Source organism: Pristiophorus japonicus, chromosome 13 (genome assembly GCF_044704955.1).
Source record: "Pristiophorus japonicus isolate sPriJap1 chromosome 13, sPriJap1.hap1, whole genome shotgun sequence".
Classification (NCBI taxonomy): domain Eukaryota; kingdom Metazoa; phylum Chordata; class Chondrichthyes; family Pristiophoridae; genus Pristiophorus; species Pristiophorus japonicus.
Genome location: NC_091989.1, coordinates 9,300,247 through 9,325,460, shown reverse-complemented (window position 1 = coordinate 9,325,460; position 25,214 = coordinate 9,300,247). Strand labels below are relative to the sequence as shown.

The window sequence follows — 25,214 nt, the reverse complement described above, 5'->3', positions numbered from 1 at the left end:
TACGGTGGAGGAGGATTTCCTAGAGTGCATAAGGGATGGTTTTCTAGACCAATATGTCGAGGAACCAACTCGGGGGGAGGCCATCTTAGACTGGGTGTTATGTAATGAGAGAGGATTAATTAGCAATCTCGTGCAAGGCCCCTTGGGGAAGAGTGACCATAATATGGTGGAATTCTACATTAGGATGGAGAATGAAACAGTTAATTCAGAGACCATGGTCCAGAACTTTAAAAAGGGTAACTTTGAAGGTATGAGGCGTGAATTGGCTAGGATAGATTGGCGAATGATACTTAAGGGGTTGACAGTGGATGGGCAATGGCGGACATTTAGAGACCGCATGGATGAACTACAACAATTGTACATCATTGTCTGGCGGAAAAATAAAAAAGGGAAGGTGGCTCAACCGTGGCTATCATGGGAAATCAGGGATAGTATTAAAGCCAGGGAAGTGGCATACAAATTGGCCAGAAATAGCAGCGAATCCAGGGACTGGGAGAAATTTAGAACTCAGCAAAGGAAGACAAAGGGTTTGATTTAGGGTTGGGAAAATAGAGTACGAGAGGAAGCTTGCAGGGAACATTGAAGATGGACTGCAAAAGCTTCTATAGATATGTAAAGAGAAAAAGGTTAGTAAAGACAAATGTCGGTCCCCTGCAGACAGAATCAGGGGAAGTCATAACTGGGAACAAAGAAATGGCAGACCAATTGAACAAGTACTTTGGTTCGGTATTCAGTCAGGAGGACACAAACAACCTTCCGGATATAAAAGGGGTCAGAGGGTCTAGTAAGGAGGAGGAACTGAGGGAAATCCTTATTAGTCGAGAAATTGTGTTGGGGAAATTGATGGGATTGAAGGCTGATAAATCCCCAGGGCCTGATGGTCTGCATCCCAGAGTACTTAAGGAGGTGGCCTTGGAATTAGCGGATGCATTGACGGTCATTTTCCAACATTCCATAGACTCTGGATCAGTTCCTATGGAGTGGAGGGTAGCCAATGTAACCCCACTTTTTAAAAAAGGAGGGAGAGAGAAAACAGGGAATTATAGACCGGTCAGCCTGACATCAGTAGTGGGTAAAATGATGGAATCAATTATTAAGGATGTCATAGCAGTGCATTTGGAAAGAGGTGACATGATGGGTCCAAGTTGGCATGGATTTGTGAAAGGGAAATCATGCTTGACAAATCATCTGGAATTTTTTGAGGATGTTTCCAGTAAAGTGGACAAGGGAGAATCAGTTGATGTGGTGTATTTGGAATTTCAGAAGGCTTTCGACAAGGTCCCACACAAGAGATTAATGTGCAAAGTTAAAGCACATGGGATTGGGGGTAGTGCGCTGTCGTAGATTGAGAACTGGTTGGCAGGCAGGAAGCAAAGAGTAGGAGTAAATGGGTACTTTTCAGAATGGCAGGCAGTGACTAGTGGGGTACCGCAAGGTTCTGTGCTGGGGCCCCAGCTGTTTACATTGTACATTAATGATTTAGACGAGGGGATTAAATGTAGTATCTCCAAATTTGCGGATGACACTAAGTTGGGTGGCAGTGTGAGCTGCGAGGAGGATGCTATGAGGCTGCAGAGTGACTTGGATAGGTTAGGTGAGTGGGCAAATGCGTGGCAGATGAAGTATAATGTGGATAAATGTGAGGTTATCCACTTTGGTGGTAAAAACAGAGGGACAGACTATTATCTGAATGGTGACAGATTAGGAAAAGGGGAGGTGCAACGAGACCTGGGTGTCATGGTACATCAGTCATTGAAGGTTGGCATGCAGGTACAGCAGGCGGTTAAGAAAGCAAATGGCATGTTGGCCTTCATAGCGAGGGGATTTGAGTACAGGGGCAGGGAGGTGTTGCTACAGTTGTACAGGGCCTTGGTGAGGCCACACCTGGAGTATTGTGTACAGTTTTGGTCTCTTAACTTGAGGAAAGACGCTCTTGCTATTGAGGGAGTGCAGCGAAGGTTCACCAGATTGATTCCCGGGATGGCGGGACTGACATATCAAGAAGGATTGGATCAACTGGGCTTGTATTCACTGGAGTTTAGAAGAATGAGAGGGGATCTCACAGAAACGTTTAAAATTCTGATGGGGTTAGACAGGTTGGATGCAGGAAGAATGTTCCCAATGTTGGGGAAGTCCAGAACCAGGGGTCACAATCGAAGGATAAGGGGTAAGCCAAGGCAAAGAACAAAAAGGGCGACTGTACAGCAAAATTCTAAAAGGAGAAAGGGTGTTAAAAAAACAAGCCTGAAGGCTTTGTGTCTTAATGCAAGGAGTATCCGCAATAAGGTGGATGAATTAACTGTGCAAATAGATGTTAACAAATATGATGTGATTGGGATTACGGAGACGTGGCTCCAGGATGATCAGGGCTGGGAACTCAACATCCAGGGGTATTCAACATTCAGGAAAGATAGAATAAAAGGAAAAGGAGGTAGGGTAGCATTGCTGGTTAAGGAGGAAATTAAGGCAATAGTTCGGAAGGACATTAGCTTGGATGATGTGGAATCTATATGGGTAGAGCTGCAGAATACCAAAGGGCAAAAAACGTTAGTAGTGATGTTGGGGAGGGCATCAAACATGAAATTAGGGGTGCGTGCAATAAAGGTGCAGCAGTTATAATGGGTGACTTTAATATGCACATAGATTGGGTGAACCAAACTGGAAGCAATACGGTGGGGGAGGATTTTCTGGAGTGCATAAGGGATGGTTTTTTAGACCAATATGTCGAGGAACCAACTAGGGGGGAGGCCATCTTAGACTGGGTGTTGTGTAATGAGAGAGGATTAATTAGCAATCTCGTTGTGCGAGACCCCTTGGGGAAGAGTGACCATAATATGGTGGAATTCTGCATTAGGATGGAGAATGAAACAGTTAATTCAGAGATCATGGTCCAGAACTTAAAGAAGGGTAACTTTGAAGGTATGAGGCGTGAATTGGCTAGGATAGATTGGCGAATGATACTGAAGGGGTTGACTGGATGGGCAATGGCAGACATTTAGAGACCGCATGGATGAACTACAACAATTGTACATTCCTGTCTGGCGTAAAAATAAAAAAGGGAAGGTGGCTCAACCGTGGCTATCAAGGGAAATCAGGGATACTATTAAAGCCAAGGAAGTGGCATACAAATTGGCCAGAAATAGCAGCGAACCCGGGGACTGGGAGAAATTTAGAACTCAGCAGAGGAGGACAAAGGGTTTGATTAGGGCAGGGAAAATGGAGTACGAGAAGAAGCTTACAGGGAACATTAAGACGGATTGCAAAACTTTCTATAGATATGTAAAGAGAAAAAGGTTAGTAAAGACAAACGTAAGTCCCCTGCAGTCAGAATCAGGGGAAGTCATAATGGGGAAGAAAGAAATGGCGGACCAATTGAACAAGTACTTTGGTTCGGTATTCACTGAGGAGGACACAAACAACCTTCCGGATATAAAAGGGGTCGGAGGGTCTAGTAAGGAGGAGGAACTGAGGGAAATCCTTATTGGTCGGGAAATTGTGTTGGGGAAATTGATGGGATTGAAGGCCGATAAATCCCCAGGGCCTGATGGACTGCATCCCAGAGTACTTAAGGAGGTGGCCTTGGAAATAGTGGATGCATTGACAGTCATTTTCCAACATTCCATTGACTCTGGATCAGTTCCTATGGAGTGGAGGGTAGCCAATGTAACCCCACTTTTTAAAAAAGGAGGGAGAGAGATAACAGGGAATTATAGACCGGTCAGCCTGACATCGGTAGTGGGTAAAATGATGGAATCAATTATTAAGGATGTCATAGCAGTGCATTTGGAAAGAGGTGATATGATAGGTCCAAGTCAGCATGGATTTGTGAAAGGGAAATCATGCTTGACAAATCTTCTGGAATTTTTTGAGGATGTTTCCAGTAGAGTGGACAAGGGAGAACCAGTTGATGTGGTATATTTGAACTTTCAGAAGGCTTTCGACAAGGTCCCACACAAGAGATTAATGTGCAAAGTTTAAGCACATGGGATTGGTGGTAGTGTGCTGACATGGATTGAGAACTCGTTGTCAGACAGGAAGCAAAGAGTAGGAGTAAATGGGGACTTTTCAGAATGGCAGGCAGTGACGAGTGGGGTACCGCAAGGTTCTGTGCTGGGGCCCCAGCTGTTTACACTGTATATTAATGATTTAGACGAGGGGATTAAATGTAGTATCTCCAAATTTGCGGATGACGCTAAGTTGGGTGACAGTGTGAGCTGCGAGGAGGATGCTATGAGGCTGCAGAGCGACTTGGATAGGTTAGGTGAATGGGCAAATGCATGGCAGATGAAGTATAATGTGGATAAATGTGAGGTTATCCACTTTGGTTGTAAAAACAGAGAGACAGACTATTATCTGAATGGTGACAGATTAGGAAAAGGGGAGGTGCAACGAGACCTGGGTGTCGTGGTACATCAGTCATTGAAGGTTGGCATGCAGGTACAGCAGGCAGTTAAGAAAGCAAATGGCATGTTGGCCTTCATAGCGAGGGGATTTGAGTACAGGGGCAGGGAGGTGTTGCTACAGTTGTACAGGGCCTTGGTGAGGCCACACCTGGAGTATTGTGTACAGTTTTGGTCTCCTAACCTGAGGAAGGACATTCTTGCTATTGAGGGAGTGCAGTGAAGGTTCACCAGACTGATTCCTGGGATGGCGGGACTGACCTATCAAGAAAGACTGGATCAACTGGGCTTGTATTCACTGGAGTTCAGAAGAATGAGAGGGGACCTCATAGAAACGTTTAAAATTCTGATGGGGTTAGACAGGTTAGATGCAGGAAGAATGTTCCCAATGTGGGGAAGTCCAGAACCAGGGGACACAGTCTAAGGATAAGGGGTAAGCCATTTAGGACCGAGATGAGGAGGAATTTCTTCACCCAGAGAGTGGTGAACCTGTGGAATTATCTACCACAGAAAGTTGTTGAGGCCAATTCACTAAATATATTCAAAAAGGAGTTAGATGGAGTCCTTACTACTCGGGGAATCGAGGGGTATGGTGAGAAAGCAGGAATGGGGTACTGAAGTTGCGTGTTCAGCCATGAACTCATTGAATGGCGGTGCAGGATCGAAGGGCCGAATGGCCTACTCCTGCACCTATTTTCTATGTTTCTACGAGATGCTTTCGGTTCAGCGCACAACAAATTTCAAAGCGCAGTCGGAACCAGCGAGGTTCCTGGGCGGAGCTGCTCTGCACCCCCGCAAAACCGGCAACTAATTTGCCAACTAGGAGCTGGCCGGCCGTCCGGAAACCATTGCCGTCTCCATTACTGCCCCTCCGGGGCGTGAACAGAGGCAGCAACATAACGAAAATGTGCAGTCAACCTATGGGGACTCTTGATTATCTGCTATTTTTTTCTTATCAGAGGGTTCTCCCCATTTGTGTTGGATAATGGAGATCCTACTGTATCTGAATATATTCATTAATTGTTACTAAGTTAGTAAAATTATCAGGTTTGCATATCTCATGGGAACTGCCCTTTTATGGAAACGCTGAAGAGAAGTGACCCTTGAAATTCATAGAATTTTATCTTAATGAAATAAATTGAAAATTTCCATTGTTCTTTGTCCTCCTTTGGTTAATTGATGAACACTAATACCTATTGAGATTTCAAAAAAATGCTTTAAAAGCTAACCTGAAAGTGTTTGATGCACTTATGGACCCACGGGAATATGTACTTTATCAGCTGCCTGGGCGTTCTTCAATTAGGCGCAGATAAAGTCACAACATAAAATGATGATTGCACCAGCAGCACCAAAAAAGGTGCACAATAATGGACAGTTAGGATTAAGTCACAGGGAAATTACACACACCAATTATGGGCACGGTGTGTAGGGGAGGAGTTCAGGTGACGTTATGAACTGAGCATGCGGATTAAATCGTTAGCAGCCAAATCCTGAGATCCTAGTTTAAAAATGTCTTTTAGCTCAGTTGTTGAGGTTTATTTTATTAATTGTAGTATATGTAGAATATATTGCGGCTATTGTTATTGAATAGCTTCAGTAATTGAATACTTCATGAATAAACAGCTGTCCTCCTGTTCTCTAGTGACATTGATGTGTTTTAAATCTGTGCAGGGTAATCAGTTGTGCCACATTTTGATATCAATAAATACAAGTTGGCAACCAACGTTTCCAAGAAATTTACAGCCATTCAACTTATAGGATGTGTTTAATGTGTGAGAAAGACTGTAACTCGTCCGGAAATATGCAGTAAATGTTGTAGCTGTGGTTGCAGCAAGAATACCATTGCAGCAGTTGTGTTCTGAATGGATTTTATTGCTTTGCATCTCTAGGAATGAGTAATAACAGGAGGCCTGTGCAGCAATTCGATTCAACTTGCCAATCTGCCCTTTCAGTTTGGCATTCTGCCAGTTTTGGTTTCATTTTGTTCTTGCTGTAATTGCATGTGGGACGCTGAAAAGAAATATTAAGTGATGCTGGAAACCAGACCATTGACAAATGATTGCTCCATCGATGTGAGCTGCAAAACTATTTTATTAATCTATTTACAATAACCACATAAATTGTGCCCTCTTTGTATGTTTGTTTTTATATAAACACATGAACCCTTTCACAGTCAGTCCCAGTTCCATTCTAATTATATTTAGTTAGTCATTTATAGCTGTTACTGCTTGTATTCTCATTCAGTTTGTCTTGCCGCTTTGTAAAATGTCTGCTTTATGCAAGTCTTGTTAATCTCCTTTCTATAAATTTGAGTAATCGTTCAGGTCTCAACACTTCAGAAAGTGCGAATGCTTTATGAGAAAACCATGTCAGTTTTTAAACATTTTTAATGAAAAACATGATGGAAAAAATATTAATTTGCCATATGTATTTATTTTGACATTTTGTCCTCGGTGACTTTTGAGGAGAAATCTAGAATTGCTTGCTGAAAAATTGAAGAGTTTAGTGGAAGTTGAAAAGAAGGACATTCAGGGCATTGATTGAACACAGTCACTGAGAAAATCCTATGGCATTTCAGGGCCTTTTTAACGCCCTTGATGGATGGAAACTATTTAAGTCAACATCTAAATCCTTAGTTAAGAGTATTGTAACCATACATTTTTCTACCCGTTCAGCAAACCTACTGAATTTTGAGACTGTTTATTGCAAAATCATGACCCGTTACTTTTTCTTGATTCATGCTCAACCATAGTTTCTTAAATTGCAGATCAATGGTGTAGAAATTGAACTGTTCAATAAATATCCTATATTTTTTTGTTAAATTTTCACTATTGGGGTGAGAAACCGATGACCTTTTATCAGCAGGCAATTTTTGACCTGCATAAAGCTGATGAACGTCAGTGAAAACTGCTTTTGGAAGGATAGTATAATCTGCAAGCAAAGCTAATTGAGTTTGCGAAGATATGCTCAACAATGTGATAACCGTGAAGAAAGAGAGAAAAATAATGGCTCTAAGCCCTGCGCATCAATCTTGGGGGAGCATTAGGTTTAGCCATTGATCAAATGGGTAAGAAAATTCTTGTAGCCACCCTTTTAGTCCTGTCTCATCTTTAAGCCAGAACAAAAATACTGTGCCGCTGAATAAGATAATCAAAACCTGCCTTAGGTGCCGGTGAATAGATATATTTCTATAAGTTTCTGATGGTTAGTATTGGAACTCTGATAGGAACATGTCCTGATTACTACCTGTGTTCCAAGTATATCAACATCCGTGTCTTTTAACATGAAAACATTTGGGCAAAAATAATTTTGTAGAGTAACTTTCTTCTTTGGAAAATGCACATCGATGCACGCCAGGATTGGTGAATTATGGAAAAGAAACTGCTCCACCTCTCTCCTTTTAAGAAGCTCCTTAAAACCTACTTTTTTGACCAAGCTTTTGGTCACCTGTCACATCTCCTTGCATGGCTCGGTGTCAAATTTTGGGACGTTTTACTACGTTAAAGGTGCTATATAAATAGGCAATCTTTCAATGCAAGTTGTCGTAGTATTGCAAATTGCATAAGTTATGAGTGGGTGGAGATGAGAAATGCTAAGAGGAAGAAGTCACTGGTGGGCGTAGTCTATAGGGCCCCTAACAGTAGCTACACTGTTGGACGAAGTATAAATAAAGAAATAATGGAGTCTTGTCAGAAAAGTACGGCAATAATCATGGGAATTTTAATCTTCTTATTGATTGGACAAATCAAATTGGCCAAGGTAGCCTTGAGGAAGAGTTCATAGTGTATCCGAGATCGTTTCCTGGAGCAGTACCTTGTGGAACCAACCAGGGAGCAGGCTATCTTGGATCTGGTACTGTGTAATCTCAGGTGGCTGTACAGTCCAATGCGGGAATTACAATCTCTTGTCACAGGTGGGACAGACAGTGGTTGAAGGAAAGGGTGGGTGGGGAGTCTGGTTTGCCGCACGCTCCTTCCGCTGCCTGCGTTTGATTTCTGCACGCTCGAGGTGCTCAGCGCCCTCCCGGATGCTCATCCTCCACTTAGGGCGATCTTGGGCCAGAGATTCCCAGATGTCGGGGGGGATGTTGCACTTTATCAAGGAAACTTTGAGGGTGTCCTTGAAATGTTTCCTCTGCCCACCTGGGGCTTGCTTGCCGTGTAGGAGTTCTGAGTAGAGCGCTTGCTTAGGGTGGAAGTAAGTCTTCCTCGATTTCGAGGGACTGCCTATGATGATGATTATTATTATTATTTGAATGTACCATTTGTTGCTATGCGAGGAAACGACCTGGTTTGTGTATCGTAATTCAGAAAGAAGTTAGTCGTGATTTCAGGACAATGCCATTTAAGTCTACGTCGTCTCCATGTTAATTATCTATGTACTATGTAAGGAAACGAGTGTTCAAAAGCTTTTTTGATATACAAGCTGAGAAGGCTGTTTGCTAGACACTACACAGTAGCACACACTGTACCTTGAAGTGGTATGCTCCTTTGAGGTCCCGACCTCCTGATGGTCCTTGCAGGTTGGGGCCGCCATGCCAAATGAGCGACGACTGTGAAGAGGTCGACTGGATTGGACGTCAAAAATCCAGGTCCCTGATTGGAGCGTGGGCAGGTACAACAGGAGTGGCGAGGTCAGTGCACAGGAGAGGTGTGAGTTCGGGGCCCAAAAGACACGAGGGCCCAGGGGCTGCACGGGCCCAGCCCACACTGCGATATGTGTGCGCACTAAGTCCGTGCAGCAGAGCAGGTCTCCAATCATCCTGGTTAACCCTTGCCACTGGACCAAGACCTCGCTCTGTCAAGCCCGTGTGGTGGCTGGTGTGCAACGGCCACCCCACGTTAAAACAAAATCCACGCACAGGCTTCAATATATAGTTCGGGACCTGCAATATTAGGTCCTTCATTGAAACACCTATGAATGCATCCTTTTTTAGCATGGAAGCAAGTCATCCTCGATGAGGGATCGCCTATGATGATGACTGTGTAATGAGACAGGATTAATAAATGATCTCATAATAAAGAGTGATCATAGCATGGTTGAATTTCAAATTCAGTTGGATGGTGAGAAAGTTGGATCTCAAACCAGTGTCCTGATCTTAAATAAAGGCGATTACAAAGGTATGAAGGCAGAATTGGCCAAAGTGGACTGGGAAAATAGATTGAAGTGTAAGTCGGTTGATAAACAGTGGCAGACATTTAAGGAGATATTTCATAACTCTCAACAAAAATATATTCCAGTGAGAAGGAAAAACTTTTTAAGAGAAGGGAGAACCATTTGTCATACTAATGAGGTAAAGGATGGGATCAAATTGAAAAAAATGGCGTACAAAGTTGCCAAGATCAGTGGGTGGCCAGAGGATTGGGAAATGTTTTAAAAATCAGCAAAGGACGACTTAAAAAAAATTATCGAGGGAAGGTAGAGTATGAGAGAGAGTAAACTAGCAAGAAATATAAAAACAGTAAGAGCTTCTACAGGTATATAAAAAGGAAGAGGGTAGCTGAAGTTAACGTTGGTCCTTAGAGGATGAGACTGGGAAATTAATAATGGGGAATAGGGAAATGGCAGCAACTTTGAACAAATATTTTGTATCTGTCTTCACGGTAGAAGACACTTAAAAACATCTCTAATAGATAATCAAGGGGCTATAGGGAGGGAGGAACTTTAAAACTATCACTCAGGAAAAAGTACTTGGTAAAATAATGGGACTAAAGGTGGACAAGTCCCTGGGCCTAATGGCCTGCATCCTCGGGGCTTAAAATAAGTGGCTACAGAGATAGTGGTTGTAATCTACCAAAATTCCTTGGATTCTGGAGAGGTCCCAGCAGATTGGAAAAGCCCAAATGTAACGCCCCTATTTTAAAAAAAGGAGGCAGGCAGAAAGCAGGAAACTATAGACCAGTTAGCCTAACATCTGTCATTGGGAAAATGTTGGAATCCATTATTAAGGAAGTAGTAGCAGGACATTTGGAAAATTATAAGTCAAGCAGACTGGTTTTATGAAAGGGAAATCATGTTTGACAAATTTGCTAGTTTTTTTTGAGGATATAACGAGCAGGGTGGATAAGGGGGAACCAGTGAATGTGCTAAATTTGGATTTCCAGAAAGCATTCAATAAGGTAGGTGCCACATAAAAGGTCACTGCACAAGGTAAAAGCTCATGGGGTTGGGGGTAATATATTAGCGTGGATAGAGGATTGGCTAACTAACAGAAAGCAGAGTGGGGATAAATGGGTCATTTTCTGTCTGGCAAATGGTAACTAGTGGGGTGCCACAGGGATCGGTGCTGGGGCCTCGCTTATTTACAATCTATATTAGTGACTTGGATGAAGGAACAAAGTGTAATGTAGCTAAGTTTGTTGATACAAAGATGGATGGGAAAGCAAGTTGTGAGGAGGACACACAACATCTGCAAAGGGATATAGACAGGCTAAGTGAGTGGGCAAACATTTGGCAGATGGAGTATAATGTGGGAAAATGTGAGGTTATCCACTTTGGCAGGAAAAATGAAAAAGGAAATTATTGTTTAAATGGAGAAAAACTACTAAATGCTGAAGTACATAGAGACCTGGGGGTCCTTGTGCATGAAACACAAAAAGTTAGTATGCAGGTACAGCAAGTAATCAGGAAGGCAAATGGAATTTTGGCCATTTTACAAGGGAGATAGAGTATAGAAACATAGAAAATAGGTGCAGGAGCAGGCCATTCGGCTCTTCTAACCTGCACCACCATTCAATGAGTTCATGGCTAAACATGCAACTTCAGTACCCCCTTCCTGCTTTACAGGGCCTGGAAAGAGTAAAAGCAGGGAAGTCCTGCTACAACTGTGCAGGGTATTGGTGAGGCCATACCTAGAGTACTGCGTACAGTTTTGGTCTCCGTATTTAAGGAAGGATATACTTGCCATTGGAGGCATTTCAGAGAAGGTTCACTTGGTTGATTCCGGCGATGAGGGGATTGACTTATGAAGAAACGATGAGCAAGTTGGGCGTAATACTCATTGGAGTTTAGAAGAATGAGAGGTGATCTTATTGAAACATATTGAAGATACTGAGGGGACTCGACAAGGTAGATGCAGAGAGGTTCCACTCGTTGGGGAATCCTGAACTAGGGCACATAGTTTTAAGAATAAGGGGCTGCCCATTTAGAATGGAGATGAGGAGGAATTTCTTCTCTGTTGCAAATCTCTGGAATTCTCTCCCCCAGAGAGCTGTGGAGGCTGGGTCATTGAACATATTTAAGGCAGAGATAGACAGACTTTTGAGCAATAAGGGAGTGAGGGGTTATGGGGAGAGGGCAAGGAAGTGGAGCTGAGCCCAAGATCAGATCAGCCATGATCATCATAAATGGCGGAGCAGGCTCGAGAGGCCAAATGGCCTACTCCTGCTCCAAGTTCTTATGTTCCGTAAACCACTAGTTTAAGTATGTTTTGCTATTTTTTTTAAAAAATGCTATATTTTTCAACTGGCTCTTGAGCAAGTGGGGGGCCAATCCAGGAATTTAAAAGAAATCTTCTTCTTTTAGATAGAAACTGCTTTCCAGGCGTGGAATTTCCACCTCATACACATCAACATGGAAATTGACAGAAACAGAGGACCCGACATAACCGAGGCTCTCCTATTTCCATGGCGGTTTTGTCAGTCTCCCATAGGAGACCGGTAAAACGCCCAGGAGAATTTCGGGGCCATATGCTTTATTTCAAGAGACCAATCCAAACAGAAAATCTGTTAGACATTAAACTTAGTTAAGGTGTACAGGTGTACATATATTGCAGTTACGATGCATTTCGTAACGCAAAGTTTAAGAGACACTTTCCTTAAGGCCTCTTAACACTGGAAATCGGCGACCACGCTGCGGAGTGCAATGGCCACCAACTTTTCGTGTAATAGCCGCCGCTGACAAAATTCTGCTCCGGCGGTGACCTGCTCCTCCCCCCACCGCTCCGCTGCTGCTGATCTGTGCTAAGTGCATCATCACAGTGCGTACCGCCGATGTTAACCCCCCGCCCCACCCACACCCGTGCCAACTGCGAAATTCCACCGTGAAAATCTTCCGCTGGGCGGTGCCAAAACCTACTTTTTCCTGGCAGTGCACTGAGGCTGTGGCCTTCTGCAATGGCAGTGCGGCTCCCATTAAAGGGGAGGACGCACTGCTGCTGCCACCGTGTTTTCTTTTTTTACGCCCCTGAGTTCAGCCGGCCTGCCAACAAGGCAGCCTGGCACCCCCTCTTTGGTGTCAGGCCGCTGGCCCAGCCAAAACCCTCCTGGCCCAGTGGACGGAACTTTAAAAATCGTGCAGGCTCTTCCCTTTTAAGTGGAGGAGAGAGCCGTGGTGACGCCTGCCGTAATGACGTCATCAGCGCTAAGCGGCGGTCACTACACTTCCGCCCCTCTGATGTGCTCACCGCCCCACTTCCTCTCCCATTATGAGCGACTTCCGGTCCGCCTGAAAAAAAAAACCAAAGAGCGGAATTTCGCTCGAGACCACCTCAACCACCGCGTTGGTAAAAACATTTAGAAACGGGGTGCATGCGCCCCATTTCGGGTGGAGGACAATTTTGGGGCCACTAACTTTACATGTTTCAGGATGCCTATTCAGTTGAGGAACAATAGCCAGCCATGGTGTATCGTTTTCACTATTTGAGACTATTATTGGGTTGTGTCACTTATGTACATTTAGGAAAATGATTTTCTTAATGGTTTGTTTAGCATCAACCTGTCCTTTACCATTCATGGATATGTTGGATTTCTGAGTTGGGTTGGCTTCCAGGAAAGGGTCTGGGCTGCTTCTGACTTTTCCAGGTCAAAACAGAAGCCATACATTACCTGCTCTGACGCATATTTTGTTAGTGCTTTAATTCACATGCCTGCAATCCCCAGCTCATAGGATGATCAGATCGCTTGAACTTTGGATACTGCTGCTCAGCAGCTAGGGCCTGGAACTCTCCCTCTCTGCAGAATTCATGGCTGGCTAGAGTGCTGAAGCCTCCCAATCGATTTCCTTGTCTAACCTGCTTTTCATACACTCTGGCAATAAAGGAACATGTTGGAATTGCACTAACACTGTAGAATCTGAAAAGAGACACCGTCTCCTGAAGATCCAACTGTGCCTTTCCTGAATCTGGTGCATCAAAGAACTATGTGCTTTCCACAAGTAGATCCAGAGCTTACTCTGAGAAGGACATTCGTCAGATTCTCCGCAATCAATCGACAAATTTCACCCACCTAGTAAGATTTTCTCGGATACCTCAAAATCAAGTATGTTCTCCAGGAGCCAGCAACACCACTCCAGTGAGCTCATCTCCAAAGAAACACGCACACAATTCTACCTTGTACAATGTACCCACCACATTAACAAACTTCACAAGAAAACTTAAAAGGAGCCTAGGAGTGTTACTCAGGCCACCAAATAAGAGGAGAATGGAGGAAATTTTGAGCGCAAGCTTTCATAATCATTGCTTACAGTAAAATGCATGAGGGCCACATCAAATATCAAACCCTGCATCAGCTTCACTCCTTGCCTTACGAGTAAAGCCAGGCACACATGGTCTCGCCCCATGTCCAATTCTGAGCAGCGACCTGCGATACAGCAAAAGACATATTTCATGTTTGCTTTTTTTTAAAGCAGGTTAAAGTAGCTTAAAGTGCCACTTCCAGAGTTATTCTGAGTGCACTGATAATGTAGCTGGATGATGTCATGTGTAATTTCACTGTCTGGATAGATACTGGTGTTTGAGGGCATTATTGTTTCTAAGGGCTTACGTGATGGATTTTCAAGTTCATGCATTCTGAATCATGGATTCAACTATACTCTGGAAGCAGTTGTTCCATTAATGTTATGTTAATAACTCGTGTCAACATTGATTTGTTGGAACATGACGAACGAACTAGTGCTCACTTGAAGGCAGCATAAACCAAATGTAAATTATGGTCCTGAAGGTCATATATATTTGATGATCAGAGCAATGTTAGTCATTGGAAGACCATTTCTAAAGAAGTATATATGATGACCAAAAAAAGTTACTGCAGGAAAATAAGTTTTAAAACAAACACTTCTGTAAAGTCCTGTCCCCCCAGTACAGATTCACACGAGGCATATAGTAAAGTCAAGGTCACTCTGGACCTGCACCTTTATTTCACAGCTCTGGAATGCTGCACTTGCCTGAGACCTGTCCTTATATACCTGTCTCTTGCAAGTGCACCCCTTGTTGGTAAGGTATGCTGGTGGTTACAGGTCATATCTTATTACAGTCATGTAAAGCATGTTAGGATACAGTTATATATAATAATGTAAGATACATGACAACTTCCTACTTTCCTAAATATGTAAAGAGCCAATTTTGAAGAAATCATGAGAAACAATGGGAGGAATTTTAAGCCCCCCATGATCGGGGGGGGTTAAATCGTCAAACTCGCAAAACCCACCACGCACTCGCTGATTCCATTGTAACCCTTGCGGATATCGGGATGTCCGAGTAACCCAATCTGGAGAGGCGTCTCTGTAATCATTTAAATGAGGCTTTGTTCCTGATATTTTGGCAGCGATTTGAAATTAATGCCCCCTGCATGGGTTTTCCCCAGGGTTCGGGTAGCTAAAGGGAGGTGGGATCCAGCAGCTTAGTGCTTTTTATTGCACTGCTTGTGGGCCAGGAAGAGCAAGAGTGCTCCCCACCCTCTCCAGCTCCTCCAGATCTGCGACCTCTCCCGATCCGATCAACCCTCCTGATTTTTGCCCGCCACTACCTGATTACCAGACCGCCAACCCCTCCCCCCAACCACCTGCCAACCCCTGATCTAGCCTGGTTGCCGCAGGCCGTCCCCAAGGGTCCCTGGCTGCGGCCTTCCACTGCTGGCTTTCCCGTCGGCCAGCCCGTCAGTCTGGCCGCTTGCTGGGCAGGAAACAGAGTAAAATAAATCGTAATGCCGTTAAATTCTGTGTTTTTCCGTCCCCCCACAAGCGCACTCCCCTCCCCGATATCTCGTAAAAGACAAGCACGCTGACAAGAATTTCATGTGATGCTGACTTGTGAGTGTAAGCAAACTGTTATACTCAACAAACCTCGAACAGCATTTGATTACGTGTTCAGTATTTCTGGAATATGATCATAATGCTGTGTATTATCATGATTGAGAAAACTGATTGTCAAAATCTGGACCCACAACAGAGGGTTTCAAAGTGCATCAGTTGTCATAATCTAGCAGGCAAAAGATTAATTAGAGCTTCAACAATGAATGTAAATCAGTGGTTTGAATGAGGCAATTAGAACTCTTCAAAAACATGTCAGTTCTTGGATTAAAAGAATTAAAAGCCTTTTTTTAAATCCTTCGAGGCAACCCAATCGTACACATCTTGTATATTGATGGTGATCTTAAATAGAAGGTACACATGGATACTGAATAGGCAAGCACATGGCTTTTCTGTGTCTTTTCAATGCCACTCAGATTTGCTAAGAAAAGAATAAGGGGGCGAAATACCCCAGCGCCCCATTTGGGGGGGCGGTAACCTAGTCAGGGAGGGACATCCTGCGCCCGGCGCGGATGTCCCGCCCCGGCTGAGAAATTGGGGTTACTGCCCCTTACAGGAAGTGGCGCGCAATGTCGCGCGCTCCACTTCCTGTTGGGGCGGGATCGGCAGCGCTACGCGGCTTCTCCGTGCAACACTAATGCGTTTCAGCGCTCCCCCCCCTTCCGTTAAGGGAGGGCCGCTGCGCACTCTGCAGGGCCTCTGATGCCAGCCACATGGCCACCAGGGCGGTGTGGTGCTGAGGCCGCAGCCTGTCACCCAAACGGAGTGCAAGGCTGCACGATGGCAGCCTGGACAACGCCATGAAGACTGAGGACGGGCCGGCCAGAGAGCCGGCCAAAACGAGAAAATGGTGCCGCACGGCGCAGTACATCTCATTAACTTCCGACCCATGAAAGGATGTCGGCTTGGTTTGCGACCCGCAAGGCTGGCGCTGACACCACTCGTGGCAGCCTCGTGGGGCGCTGGCCAATTTCCACAGTGGGGCGCTAAGGGGTCGGTGTGCACCGATGACATTATTGCTGGTTGTGTGACAGCCCAGGGCACGGTGCTACTGTGTCAGCGCCTCCGCTAACTCCTGCGCAATTTCAAGGAAGCCAGTAACCCCCCCCCCCCCACCGCGCCGGGCGAAAACCGGTTTGCGACCCGTTAGCATCCCCTGGAGGCACACAACAGGAATTTCGGCTCTGAAGTCTTGCATCAAAATGCTAACCTGTTAAGGCTATTTTTTTTTAATCATAATGTAGGTAACATAAAACACCTTGTAGTTAGCTATCTATCTATTTATTTTATTTATGCATGTTTATTTTATTATTTATTTAGGGGGGAAATTCACCTGGTTTGTGCCCCCCCCCCCCATTAGCGCTTGTGGAGGGCGGTAATGGGGCGCTAAGGGGTTACCGACCAGGCGCGGCGAATTCACCCACGTCCATGAATTTCTCTAGTGGCTTTGCGCTAACACTTACCACCTCACTCTCTTGCGCTCCATAGATCGTGACATCATCCGGGACGTAGCGCAGGTCCCATAACCCACCAGACAGAGCATGAAAAGTGATTGAACCCATCATCGGCCCTTCCCTTTAAGCGAGGGAGCAGCAAGTCTCTTTCGCCTGATAATTTAGCGTCCCTTCTAAGGTTAGCACCCCAAACCGGGTGCTATACAATTTCTAGCCCGAAGAGGGCAAAATTGGGCTCCTTTACGCCTGCCACTAGCACCTCCCGGGTTTGCGACCGGGCGCGGCTGCGCCATTTTCAACTCAACAGCTCTACAAATCCGCGAGCACACTCTCAGGTGCATAGATTGTAAGTGGCTTAGCCAGTCACGTGATGTTCACAAGGCTCTAAGACCCCAGACAGTTGGGGTTCGGGGAATCCACGATGAGACAGTTGGTTGTGAACTGGTAATGTGTAATGTGATTGTTAAACCTTTGCTAATAAACCAACTAGTTATTAATAGCAATGTGTTACTATGAATTCTTAAGCAAAGAACCCATGAAGCAAATTCATTACACCATTCACAGTGCAACAGCTCTACAACCATTTTGTTGTGAACAAAATAAACTTTAGATCAAGTGCCCCCTGTGGTGGTGGTGGTGGTGGTGTGGGGGGGGAACACTCCAAACACTTTTCAAGTGCCCCCTTTTTTTCTTTGAAGGCACTGAAACACAAATTATACAAGTGCCCCCTGGCTAAAACGGGGTGGGGGGGGGGGGGGGCACTAAAACCGGCAAATTAAACTTTAAACATATCAAATCAAATAAAAATTCGGTTGCCGGCGGTGATGATGCACTCCAGTCCCTCCGGTGCCCACCTCTTGCAGAAGGCCGTGAGCGAATCGGTGGACACCGTGTGCTCCATCTCCAGGGACATCCTGGCTCGGATGTAACCGCGGAAGACTACAAACCTGTGAGCATACTCACAGGTTCACACATTACAGTAGGGAATTGCAGGATATTGACCCAGCAACGATGGAGTAATAGCACGATATGTCCAAATCAGGATATCTTTCTGGGTAGTGGAGTTGCAGGGGAGGTGCTGTTAAAGTAACCTTGGTGAATTGCTGCAGTGCATCCTGTAGATCGTACATACTGAAGCCACATAACACCGGTGTTGGATAGGATGGCTATAGAGTCCAGTGGACGCCCATCAAGCAGACTGTTCTGTCCTGGATTGTGTTGAGCTGATTGAATGGAGCAGCTGCATCTATTTAGGGGAGTAGTGAATATTCCATCACTCGCCTGATTTGCATCTTGTAGATGGTGAAGAGGTATGAGGGGTCAGGTGGTGAGCCACTCGCAGAATACCTAGCATCTGCCCTGCCCTTGTAGCCAAAGTGTTAATATGGCTGGTCTAGGTAAGCTTCTGGTTAGCGGTGATCCCCAAGATGTTGATGGCGAAGGACTCTGCAATGGTTCTTTTGAAGGTGATGAGGAGATGACTGGGCCACCAGGAAGGGTTTCGGCCAAGCCAGCGGCCCGGCACCCAAGAGGAGGTGCCAGGCTGCCTGTTGGCAGCCCGGCTGAACCCGGGGTCATAATTGTCGGCCCGACATGGCAGTCGGCCGACAAAAGAAAAAGCATGGCAGCGGCAGTGCATCCTCCCGTTTAAGGGAAGCTGCACCACCGGTTGCAGGAGACCACAGCCTCACTGGACCACCGGGCGGAAGATTTTCAGAGGGAAATTTCGCTTTTGGGGGCTAGATCGGCAGTCTGCACGGTGATGACGCACTTAACACGGATCGGCAGTAGCAGAGCGGTAGGGGAGATCACGGCACCACCGGGAAACCTCGGAAGGGCAATTGGGCTATCAGCAGCCATTACACGAAAAGTCGCCGGCCACTCCACTCCGCAGCGTGGCCGCCGATTTGCAGTGGTAACAGGCCTTAAGGAGAGGGGCAATTTCAGCCCCCAGGGTCCTAACTTCGAGTCTGCAGTTACCAGGTAAATTGGACACTTGGAAGACCTCACATTGCTAACAATGACAGCATGTTCACTAAAAAAATCTTTGTATATAATTAATTTATGCTGATATTTCTTAATAGTTGCTTGGTAATTTTCCTTTGTTCTGATGTTTGAATGTAATAGCATTTTATATATTAAAAAGTACAAATTTTAAGAGCTGAAATAAATCTATTGCGAGCAAATGTCTTGGGAGTCAATCAATTCAAGATTAAAACTGGAGCCTGTGTTTGACAGCCTTGTTGAAATTAGATTGAGTCTGAACCATACATTTCTATTGCTGATGCTTAACCATATTTGTATCATAAGTAATCTCTGGTGTGTTATTTACAGCTTAGCTATTTGATTTGAATATTGGTAACTGCACAGGTTTTGTACATTATTATTCTTGGATGGATTGTAGATAAGAAATGTAAGGCAAGTGGTCCTATAGATTTTAGTAAAAATAACCATTGCAAAGGGCTGAGTCAACACAGTGCAAGAAAGTCTGTGGTTTGGATGTCAGGTACTGTATTGCTCAAGTTCATTATATATAGCGTTTTACAATAAAAGTTCTTGGTCCTGAAAATACAGCGGGGCTTACTAGCATACAAACACTTAACCCACTCATCTAAAGTTCTTTTCTTCAGCATATGTGCTAACTCGTTTAAAATCTCCGAGCAACTGATCTTGCCAGCAGAAGCTTGTTGCTTTCAATGGGAACAGTGTCACACTGACACATCAGTTAATGCGAGAACTGATCTTGCAGCTGATCAACAGGCATTTCAGGTTTTGCCTGAGAGCACAGTGATGTGCTGTCTCTTGCATTAGTAAAGATGGGATTGTGTGTAGATTTACCAACAACCATTAGTAGCATCTGGAATGTTGATTCTCATCCTATACTAGCACTGAATGTATCCATCTTAAATTATTCTTTCTACTATTAGATTTAGTAAATAGAGACATTTTATAGAAGCACATTAAGTGTTGGAATGATAGTATGCACATCATTTTCATGCTTAGAAATGAGAGGAACAGTGATTTCAATGTACTTTATCTGGCATATCAGATAATTAGGTGAATGATGAGGTTAAATACACTAGCAGGAGAGCAACAGACAGTGAGATTATAGACCATTTTCAGAAAGGTCATATATTTACATCTTGTATATTTGCGTATAATCGGGACTGCTGTACAATTGAAATGTAATTGCATAAACATACCAAAGCTTTTGTATATGGCATGCATCTTTCTGTAAGACTTTTTTCATATTTTCTGCATTAAGTCCAATGCAAACTCTAGGCCCATAAATCAGAGTCAGAAAAAGCAGGTTTGGTTCTATGATCATGTAATTGTGAAAAAATTCAGGTTTTTTCTTCGTTTCCTCGAGGGCTTATTTCTGAGAGCTTATAAAAACACAATCTAATTGAATTTTGATAACTTTTCAGCTAAATATGCAATGATATTACTTTTGTTGTTCAGTCTAAACGGTGTAATTAATTACAGCAGTGTTAATTATAAAATAAGTTTATGGTCGGTACATTTCATACTTCTAGCTCCAAGTCAAGAACTTGGCATATAACCTGGGAGTGTGGTGCAGTGACGCTTGATGGCCACAAAGGGATTGGCTTGGTCAGTTTATATTCTCCTGTGCCCTCAATGTCACCTGACCCCAGTTCCCCCTGACCTTGGATTCACTCCTCACTGATTCCAGATCTGAGCTGCTCCTCAATGCAGACAGACCCAGGATCACTCTCAATATCGACAGACCCAAGTGCTGCTGGACTCTGGGACCCCGCTGCCAAGTGCTCCTGGACCCAAGTATGCAACTCTTCGGCGTTTTCAGACACCCCCTTCTAAAAGAAAGAAAGCCAATGAAGTACTTTTGGAGTGTAGTCACTGTTCTTAAAGTTCCCAGATGCTGGGACATACTTTCCATTGCTTCCGGAGTTGGGAACTTTCCCTCTTTCTCCCCACTCCTGCATCTAACAGACCCTGGGTCCCTACCTTACCTCGACCTTCCACCTCAGTACCTTCCTCAAGTGCTCCAAGATCACTGTTGCCAGACCCCAGTACTCACCTACTGCTTGCAGACACAGGCTAAAATTTGCAGTACACTGAAAACCTGCTGGTGCCTGTAACCGGGCCGGCCAAGGCTAACGGCCGCCCACCTGCCAAGAGAGCACAGGCAGCACCGGTATTTTGGTGCTGTCTGCTAATGAACAGTAGCGGTGTGGAGAATTTGTGGCATAATGCGCTCTTCCCAGCGCGAAGCTCAGCAGGAGGTCGAAGGTCACGCCTGTGTCCCGCTTGCAGTGAAGGAGAATGGGAAAGAAAGGAGCAAACTTGCTGGCGATGTATGGAACAGTCGCTGTACTTACTGTAATAATATTATCTGCCACCCAATTATTAACTCTGATTTTTTTTTAGTAGCTCATGAAATGAATGCATCTGCGTTCTCTAACACTAATCTTTCCCCAGTGGTTACTCTTGAAAGTGTTTAAATGTGTAGTAATCGTGCCAGCTTTTAGTGGGTCTTGCATACTCAACACACAGTTATTTGATAAATAATTGGTTGTGGAATTTTGGATAAATTAATTATAATTCCTTAAAATCTTAAGCAGTTGAGTCCAGATTTGCTAAGCGGTGAGGTTCTGCTGAAGCTATCATAAAGATAGAAGAGCTCTTATCAGAGATGATCTTCAAACGTTGCAATGGATTCTAGGCAATCTGATGCTTTTTAAACATTCATTTTTTTTTTAATTTGTTGGGAATCCGCCAATGGATTTGCAGTTTTACACTGGTTCCGTTCTGAACTAAAAGCTTGTTCCACAAGGTTTCACCCACTGATTTACTGACCCGCAAACACTGTAGGCCTCCCGGAAAGCCACCAGAGAATGCAATCTAAAGCACTGGTAAAATCCAAGAATACCATGTTGTCAAACCAAAATTTAACCTGTTGAGTAGAAACATAAATCATTGTGCATCACATGGCATAACATCCCTATTATTGTGAAAATGTATTCTCCCTGAATCATCATGAGCAATGCTACAAGAGATACACTAGCTTGTATAAAAATCTGATGCCTTATATTTTCACATATAATCATCTATTCTAAAGGTAATTAATGCATAACGAGGAGCAGGTGTGGGACACGGATTTATGTAAGTGTTGGTGTAGGTGATTGGCACAGATTTATTGATGTAACTGGGACCGGCAGGTGCAGCAGATTTTATTTATGTAAGTGAGCTGGGTGAGGAGTCATAAATTTATTCATGCACTCAAGTATTTTTAATTTTTAAGTATGAGCATCACCATAAGTGATCTGTGTGTGCAATTGCCTATGGGGCAGGAGTTTAGCGGTAGTTATTTGAAAACAAACTTTTTTATATACCAGGCTAGTAAGTGTTTAGCGAAGTGTCTTGGATTCCCCATTGAATGCTTCCCACATGCTGTCTCATAGTTACCTCAGTGCAAGAGAGCACTGAAAGCTGAATTGTTCTTGTATTTGAGTTCTGTCGGTAAGGGACAGTGAGATTTGTAAAATAATACTTGTGCAAACTAGCACATTAGTGTTTCACTCGATGCTCCCTGTAATTTTCTTTTGGTGCGTGGTCCCTTTAACGGGCTGCACGGCCCATTCAAATGTTCATGCATGTATGGTTTCTTCAATTGGAAAGCCAGTGAGTGGCCTGCGCAGGACCTCCAGACCGCTGCGCGGCCATACAGCTTAGCGGGAACGTTGGCTGCACTAATTCCAATGCTGGTAGGATACATTAAATCTGTCTCTGCAGCGGGAATGAAAATAATTTACTCTAGTTCCTTGCTCTTTATCATGATAATGGCATGTAGGTTTTCCACTATTCTGGATTGCCTGCTATATATCTTGGACTGCTTGGGCTATAGCTGAAAATTCTAATATAAAAAACTTATCACATGCAGTATCATATTACAAGGAGTAGCTAGACTTGCCAGATTTTCTATGTTGAAAGCAACTGTTAAAAATTCCCTGTGTTAATGCCCTAAGCCAACTTAATACTTGGTAATGCCAGAGAAAGCCTTTGGTATAGCTCACATTGCAATTTTAATTGCACTTACACTATCATCAGTGGAATATGATGGGCTGTTTTTATCAGAAATATCAAATGATCTGCAAGCATTCTGTAACCGAAAGTAAATTGGTTTTAAAAAAAAAAAGCAGTTGTAGTTTCCATGTGAACTATATATAGAGAAGGTGCTCATTTTAAAATCCTACCTCTTTAACCAAGCTTTTGGTCACCTGTCCTAATATCTCCTTGTGTGCCTCAGTGTCAAAATGTGTTTGATAACGCTCCTGTGAAGCACCTTGGGATGTTTTACTGTTAAAGGCGATATACAAATGCAAGTCGTTGTATTACATTGTTTCCCTATAACTGCTTGAAGTACCAGTTTGTGGCACTGAATTCAGCAATGCTGCACTTCCAACATGGGAGCTTCAATTGATAGGCTGGAGATAGGGCTGCATTTCATAGTAATGAGAGACACGGGAATTTCTTCTAACTCCAGTTTTGATTTCAAACCTGTGTGTTCAAGTACAGGTTGAACCTCTCTTATCCAGAACTCCTTTATCCAGAACTCCTTTATCCAGAACTCCTTTATCCAGAACTCCTTTATCCAGAACTCCTTTATCCAGAACTCCTTTATCCAGAACTCCTTTATCCAGAACTCCTTTATCCAGAACTCCTTTATCCAGAACTCCTTTATCCAGAACTCCTTTATCCAGAACTCCTTTATCCAGAACTCCTTTATCCAGAACTCACTTTTCCAGAACCACCCCTCGTCCAGAACCATTCCCGGCCACCAGGTGGCACATGCGCAGAACTCTGACATGAACAAATTGAAGTCCTTCCTCACTGCCAACTCCCGCAATCGCCGGCCTGACCCCGCGATCCACACCACCACCACCCCCCCCCCCCCCCATGATCTCTGCCGCACTCCCAGCCCCAAGCCAGCCAGCCCCGATATCCCCTTGCTCAGTACCTGTACCATCCAGTTTAACATGACCAACCCTCGTCCAGAAAAATCCCTTATCCAGAACAGGCCAGGTCCCAAGGGTTCCGGATAAGGAACGTTCAACCTGTACTATTCTCATATGCTTAGTCTCACAGCTTGTTTCTATTCAATCTATTCTTCAAAGAAAAATGTATAGATCTGAGACTTCCTTCATATCTTAAGGATTTTTAAGTCCGAGAAACATCATGTTGATCTATTCCGAAACCACTTTCATGCAGTATTCCAAATGCTTCAGTGATGAATATAAGATTAAAATAATTTAACTTGTCAAATTCCTTCAAGATGTATTTTAACTTCTGATTAACTTTATTGACATGATTTTCACATTGATTGGAACTTACCAATGCAGAGCAATACACCACATATTCTTTTCACTTTTATAAATAAAACTTCTACCGGTTACTGAAATAACATTTGATTACTTCTGTGTTTTTGCCAATGATTTCTCCAGGAAATGTCATTGAGTTAAATCTGCGAGCTGGTGTCGTGCTGTGTATTGGTGAATTTTGATCCTCAAGGGTTGCTGGTAGTGGTGAATTAAACAATTTTCCACTTTTAGCCTCCCACATTCTCAGATCACACACAGAGTGCCAAACTGTATCCCTCAAATCATAGAACTTTATGGCACAGAAGGAGGCCATTCGGCCCATCATGTCTGTGCTGGTCCAAAAAGAGCTCTCCAGCCTTATAGTACTTTGCAGCTCTTGATCTGTAATCCTGTAGGTTGCAGCACTGCATGTGCATATTCATGTACTTTTAAATGTGATGAGGGTTTCTGCCTCTACCACCTTTTCAGGCAATTATTAATTAATTATTAATCCTGGAAAAAAAAACCAAGTGTGCATTGCTCTCTCTTCCACACCACCCCTCCTTTTATAGATATCAAACTAACAATTTAGTGACGAATCATACTTTGAATTGGGAGAACATTTTTACTACGATTAACTAGGAGTTTGCTTGAGGTATCCAATTGCATTTTATATGGATGCATTATAGCCAACCGAGAGAGAGCGATGTTTGTGTCTGATCTCAGGACCTGGAAATGAAAGGCAGTCTGCAAACTACAGTTGTCCCAGGAAGATGAGTTAGTTAATTTCTAAATTTTTAACAATTTATCTTTCTATTTCTGTAATTGTTTTTTCTCTTTCTCTTTCCCTCTTTTTCTCTTTCTGGCGCTCGTTTGAAATGACAACATGCCTTGTTACAATATTAAATGAGGATCCTGTGCCCATTTCCCAGAAATTCATTCAAACTAGTCAGAGTTTGCACTGCTCAAGCTCCAGCAACCTAGCCAGCAGTCCC

At 43.9% G+C, this 25,214-nt stretch overlaps 1 protein-coding gene across 2 annotated transcripts in view; it reads left to right on the top strand.

Annotated features, from left to right (window-relative positions):
• sfmbt2 (Scm like with four mbt domains 2) overlaps positions 1-25,214 on the top strand; it is a 201,609-nt gene that overhangs the window by 100,759 nt on the left and 75,636 nt on the right. The gene's annotated exons all lie outside the window — the stretch shown is intronic.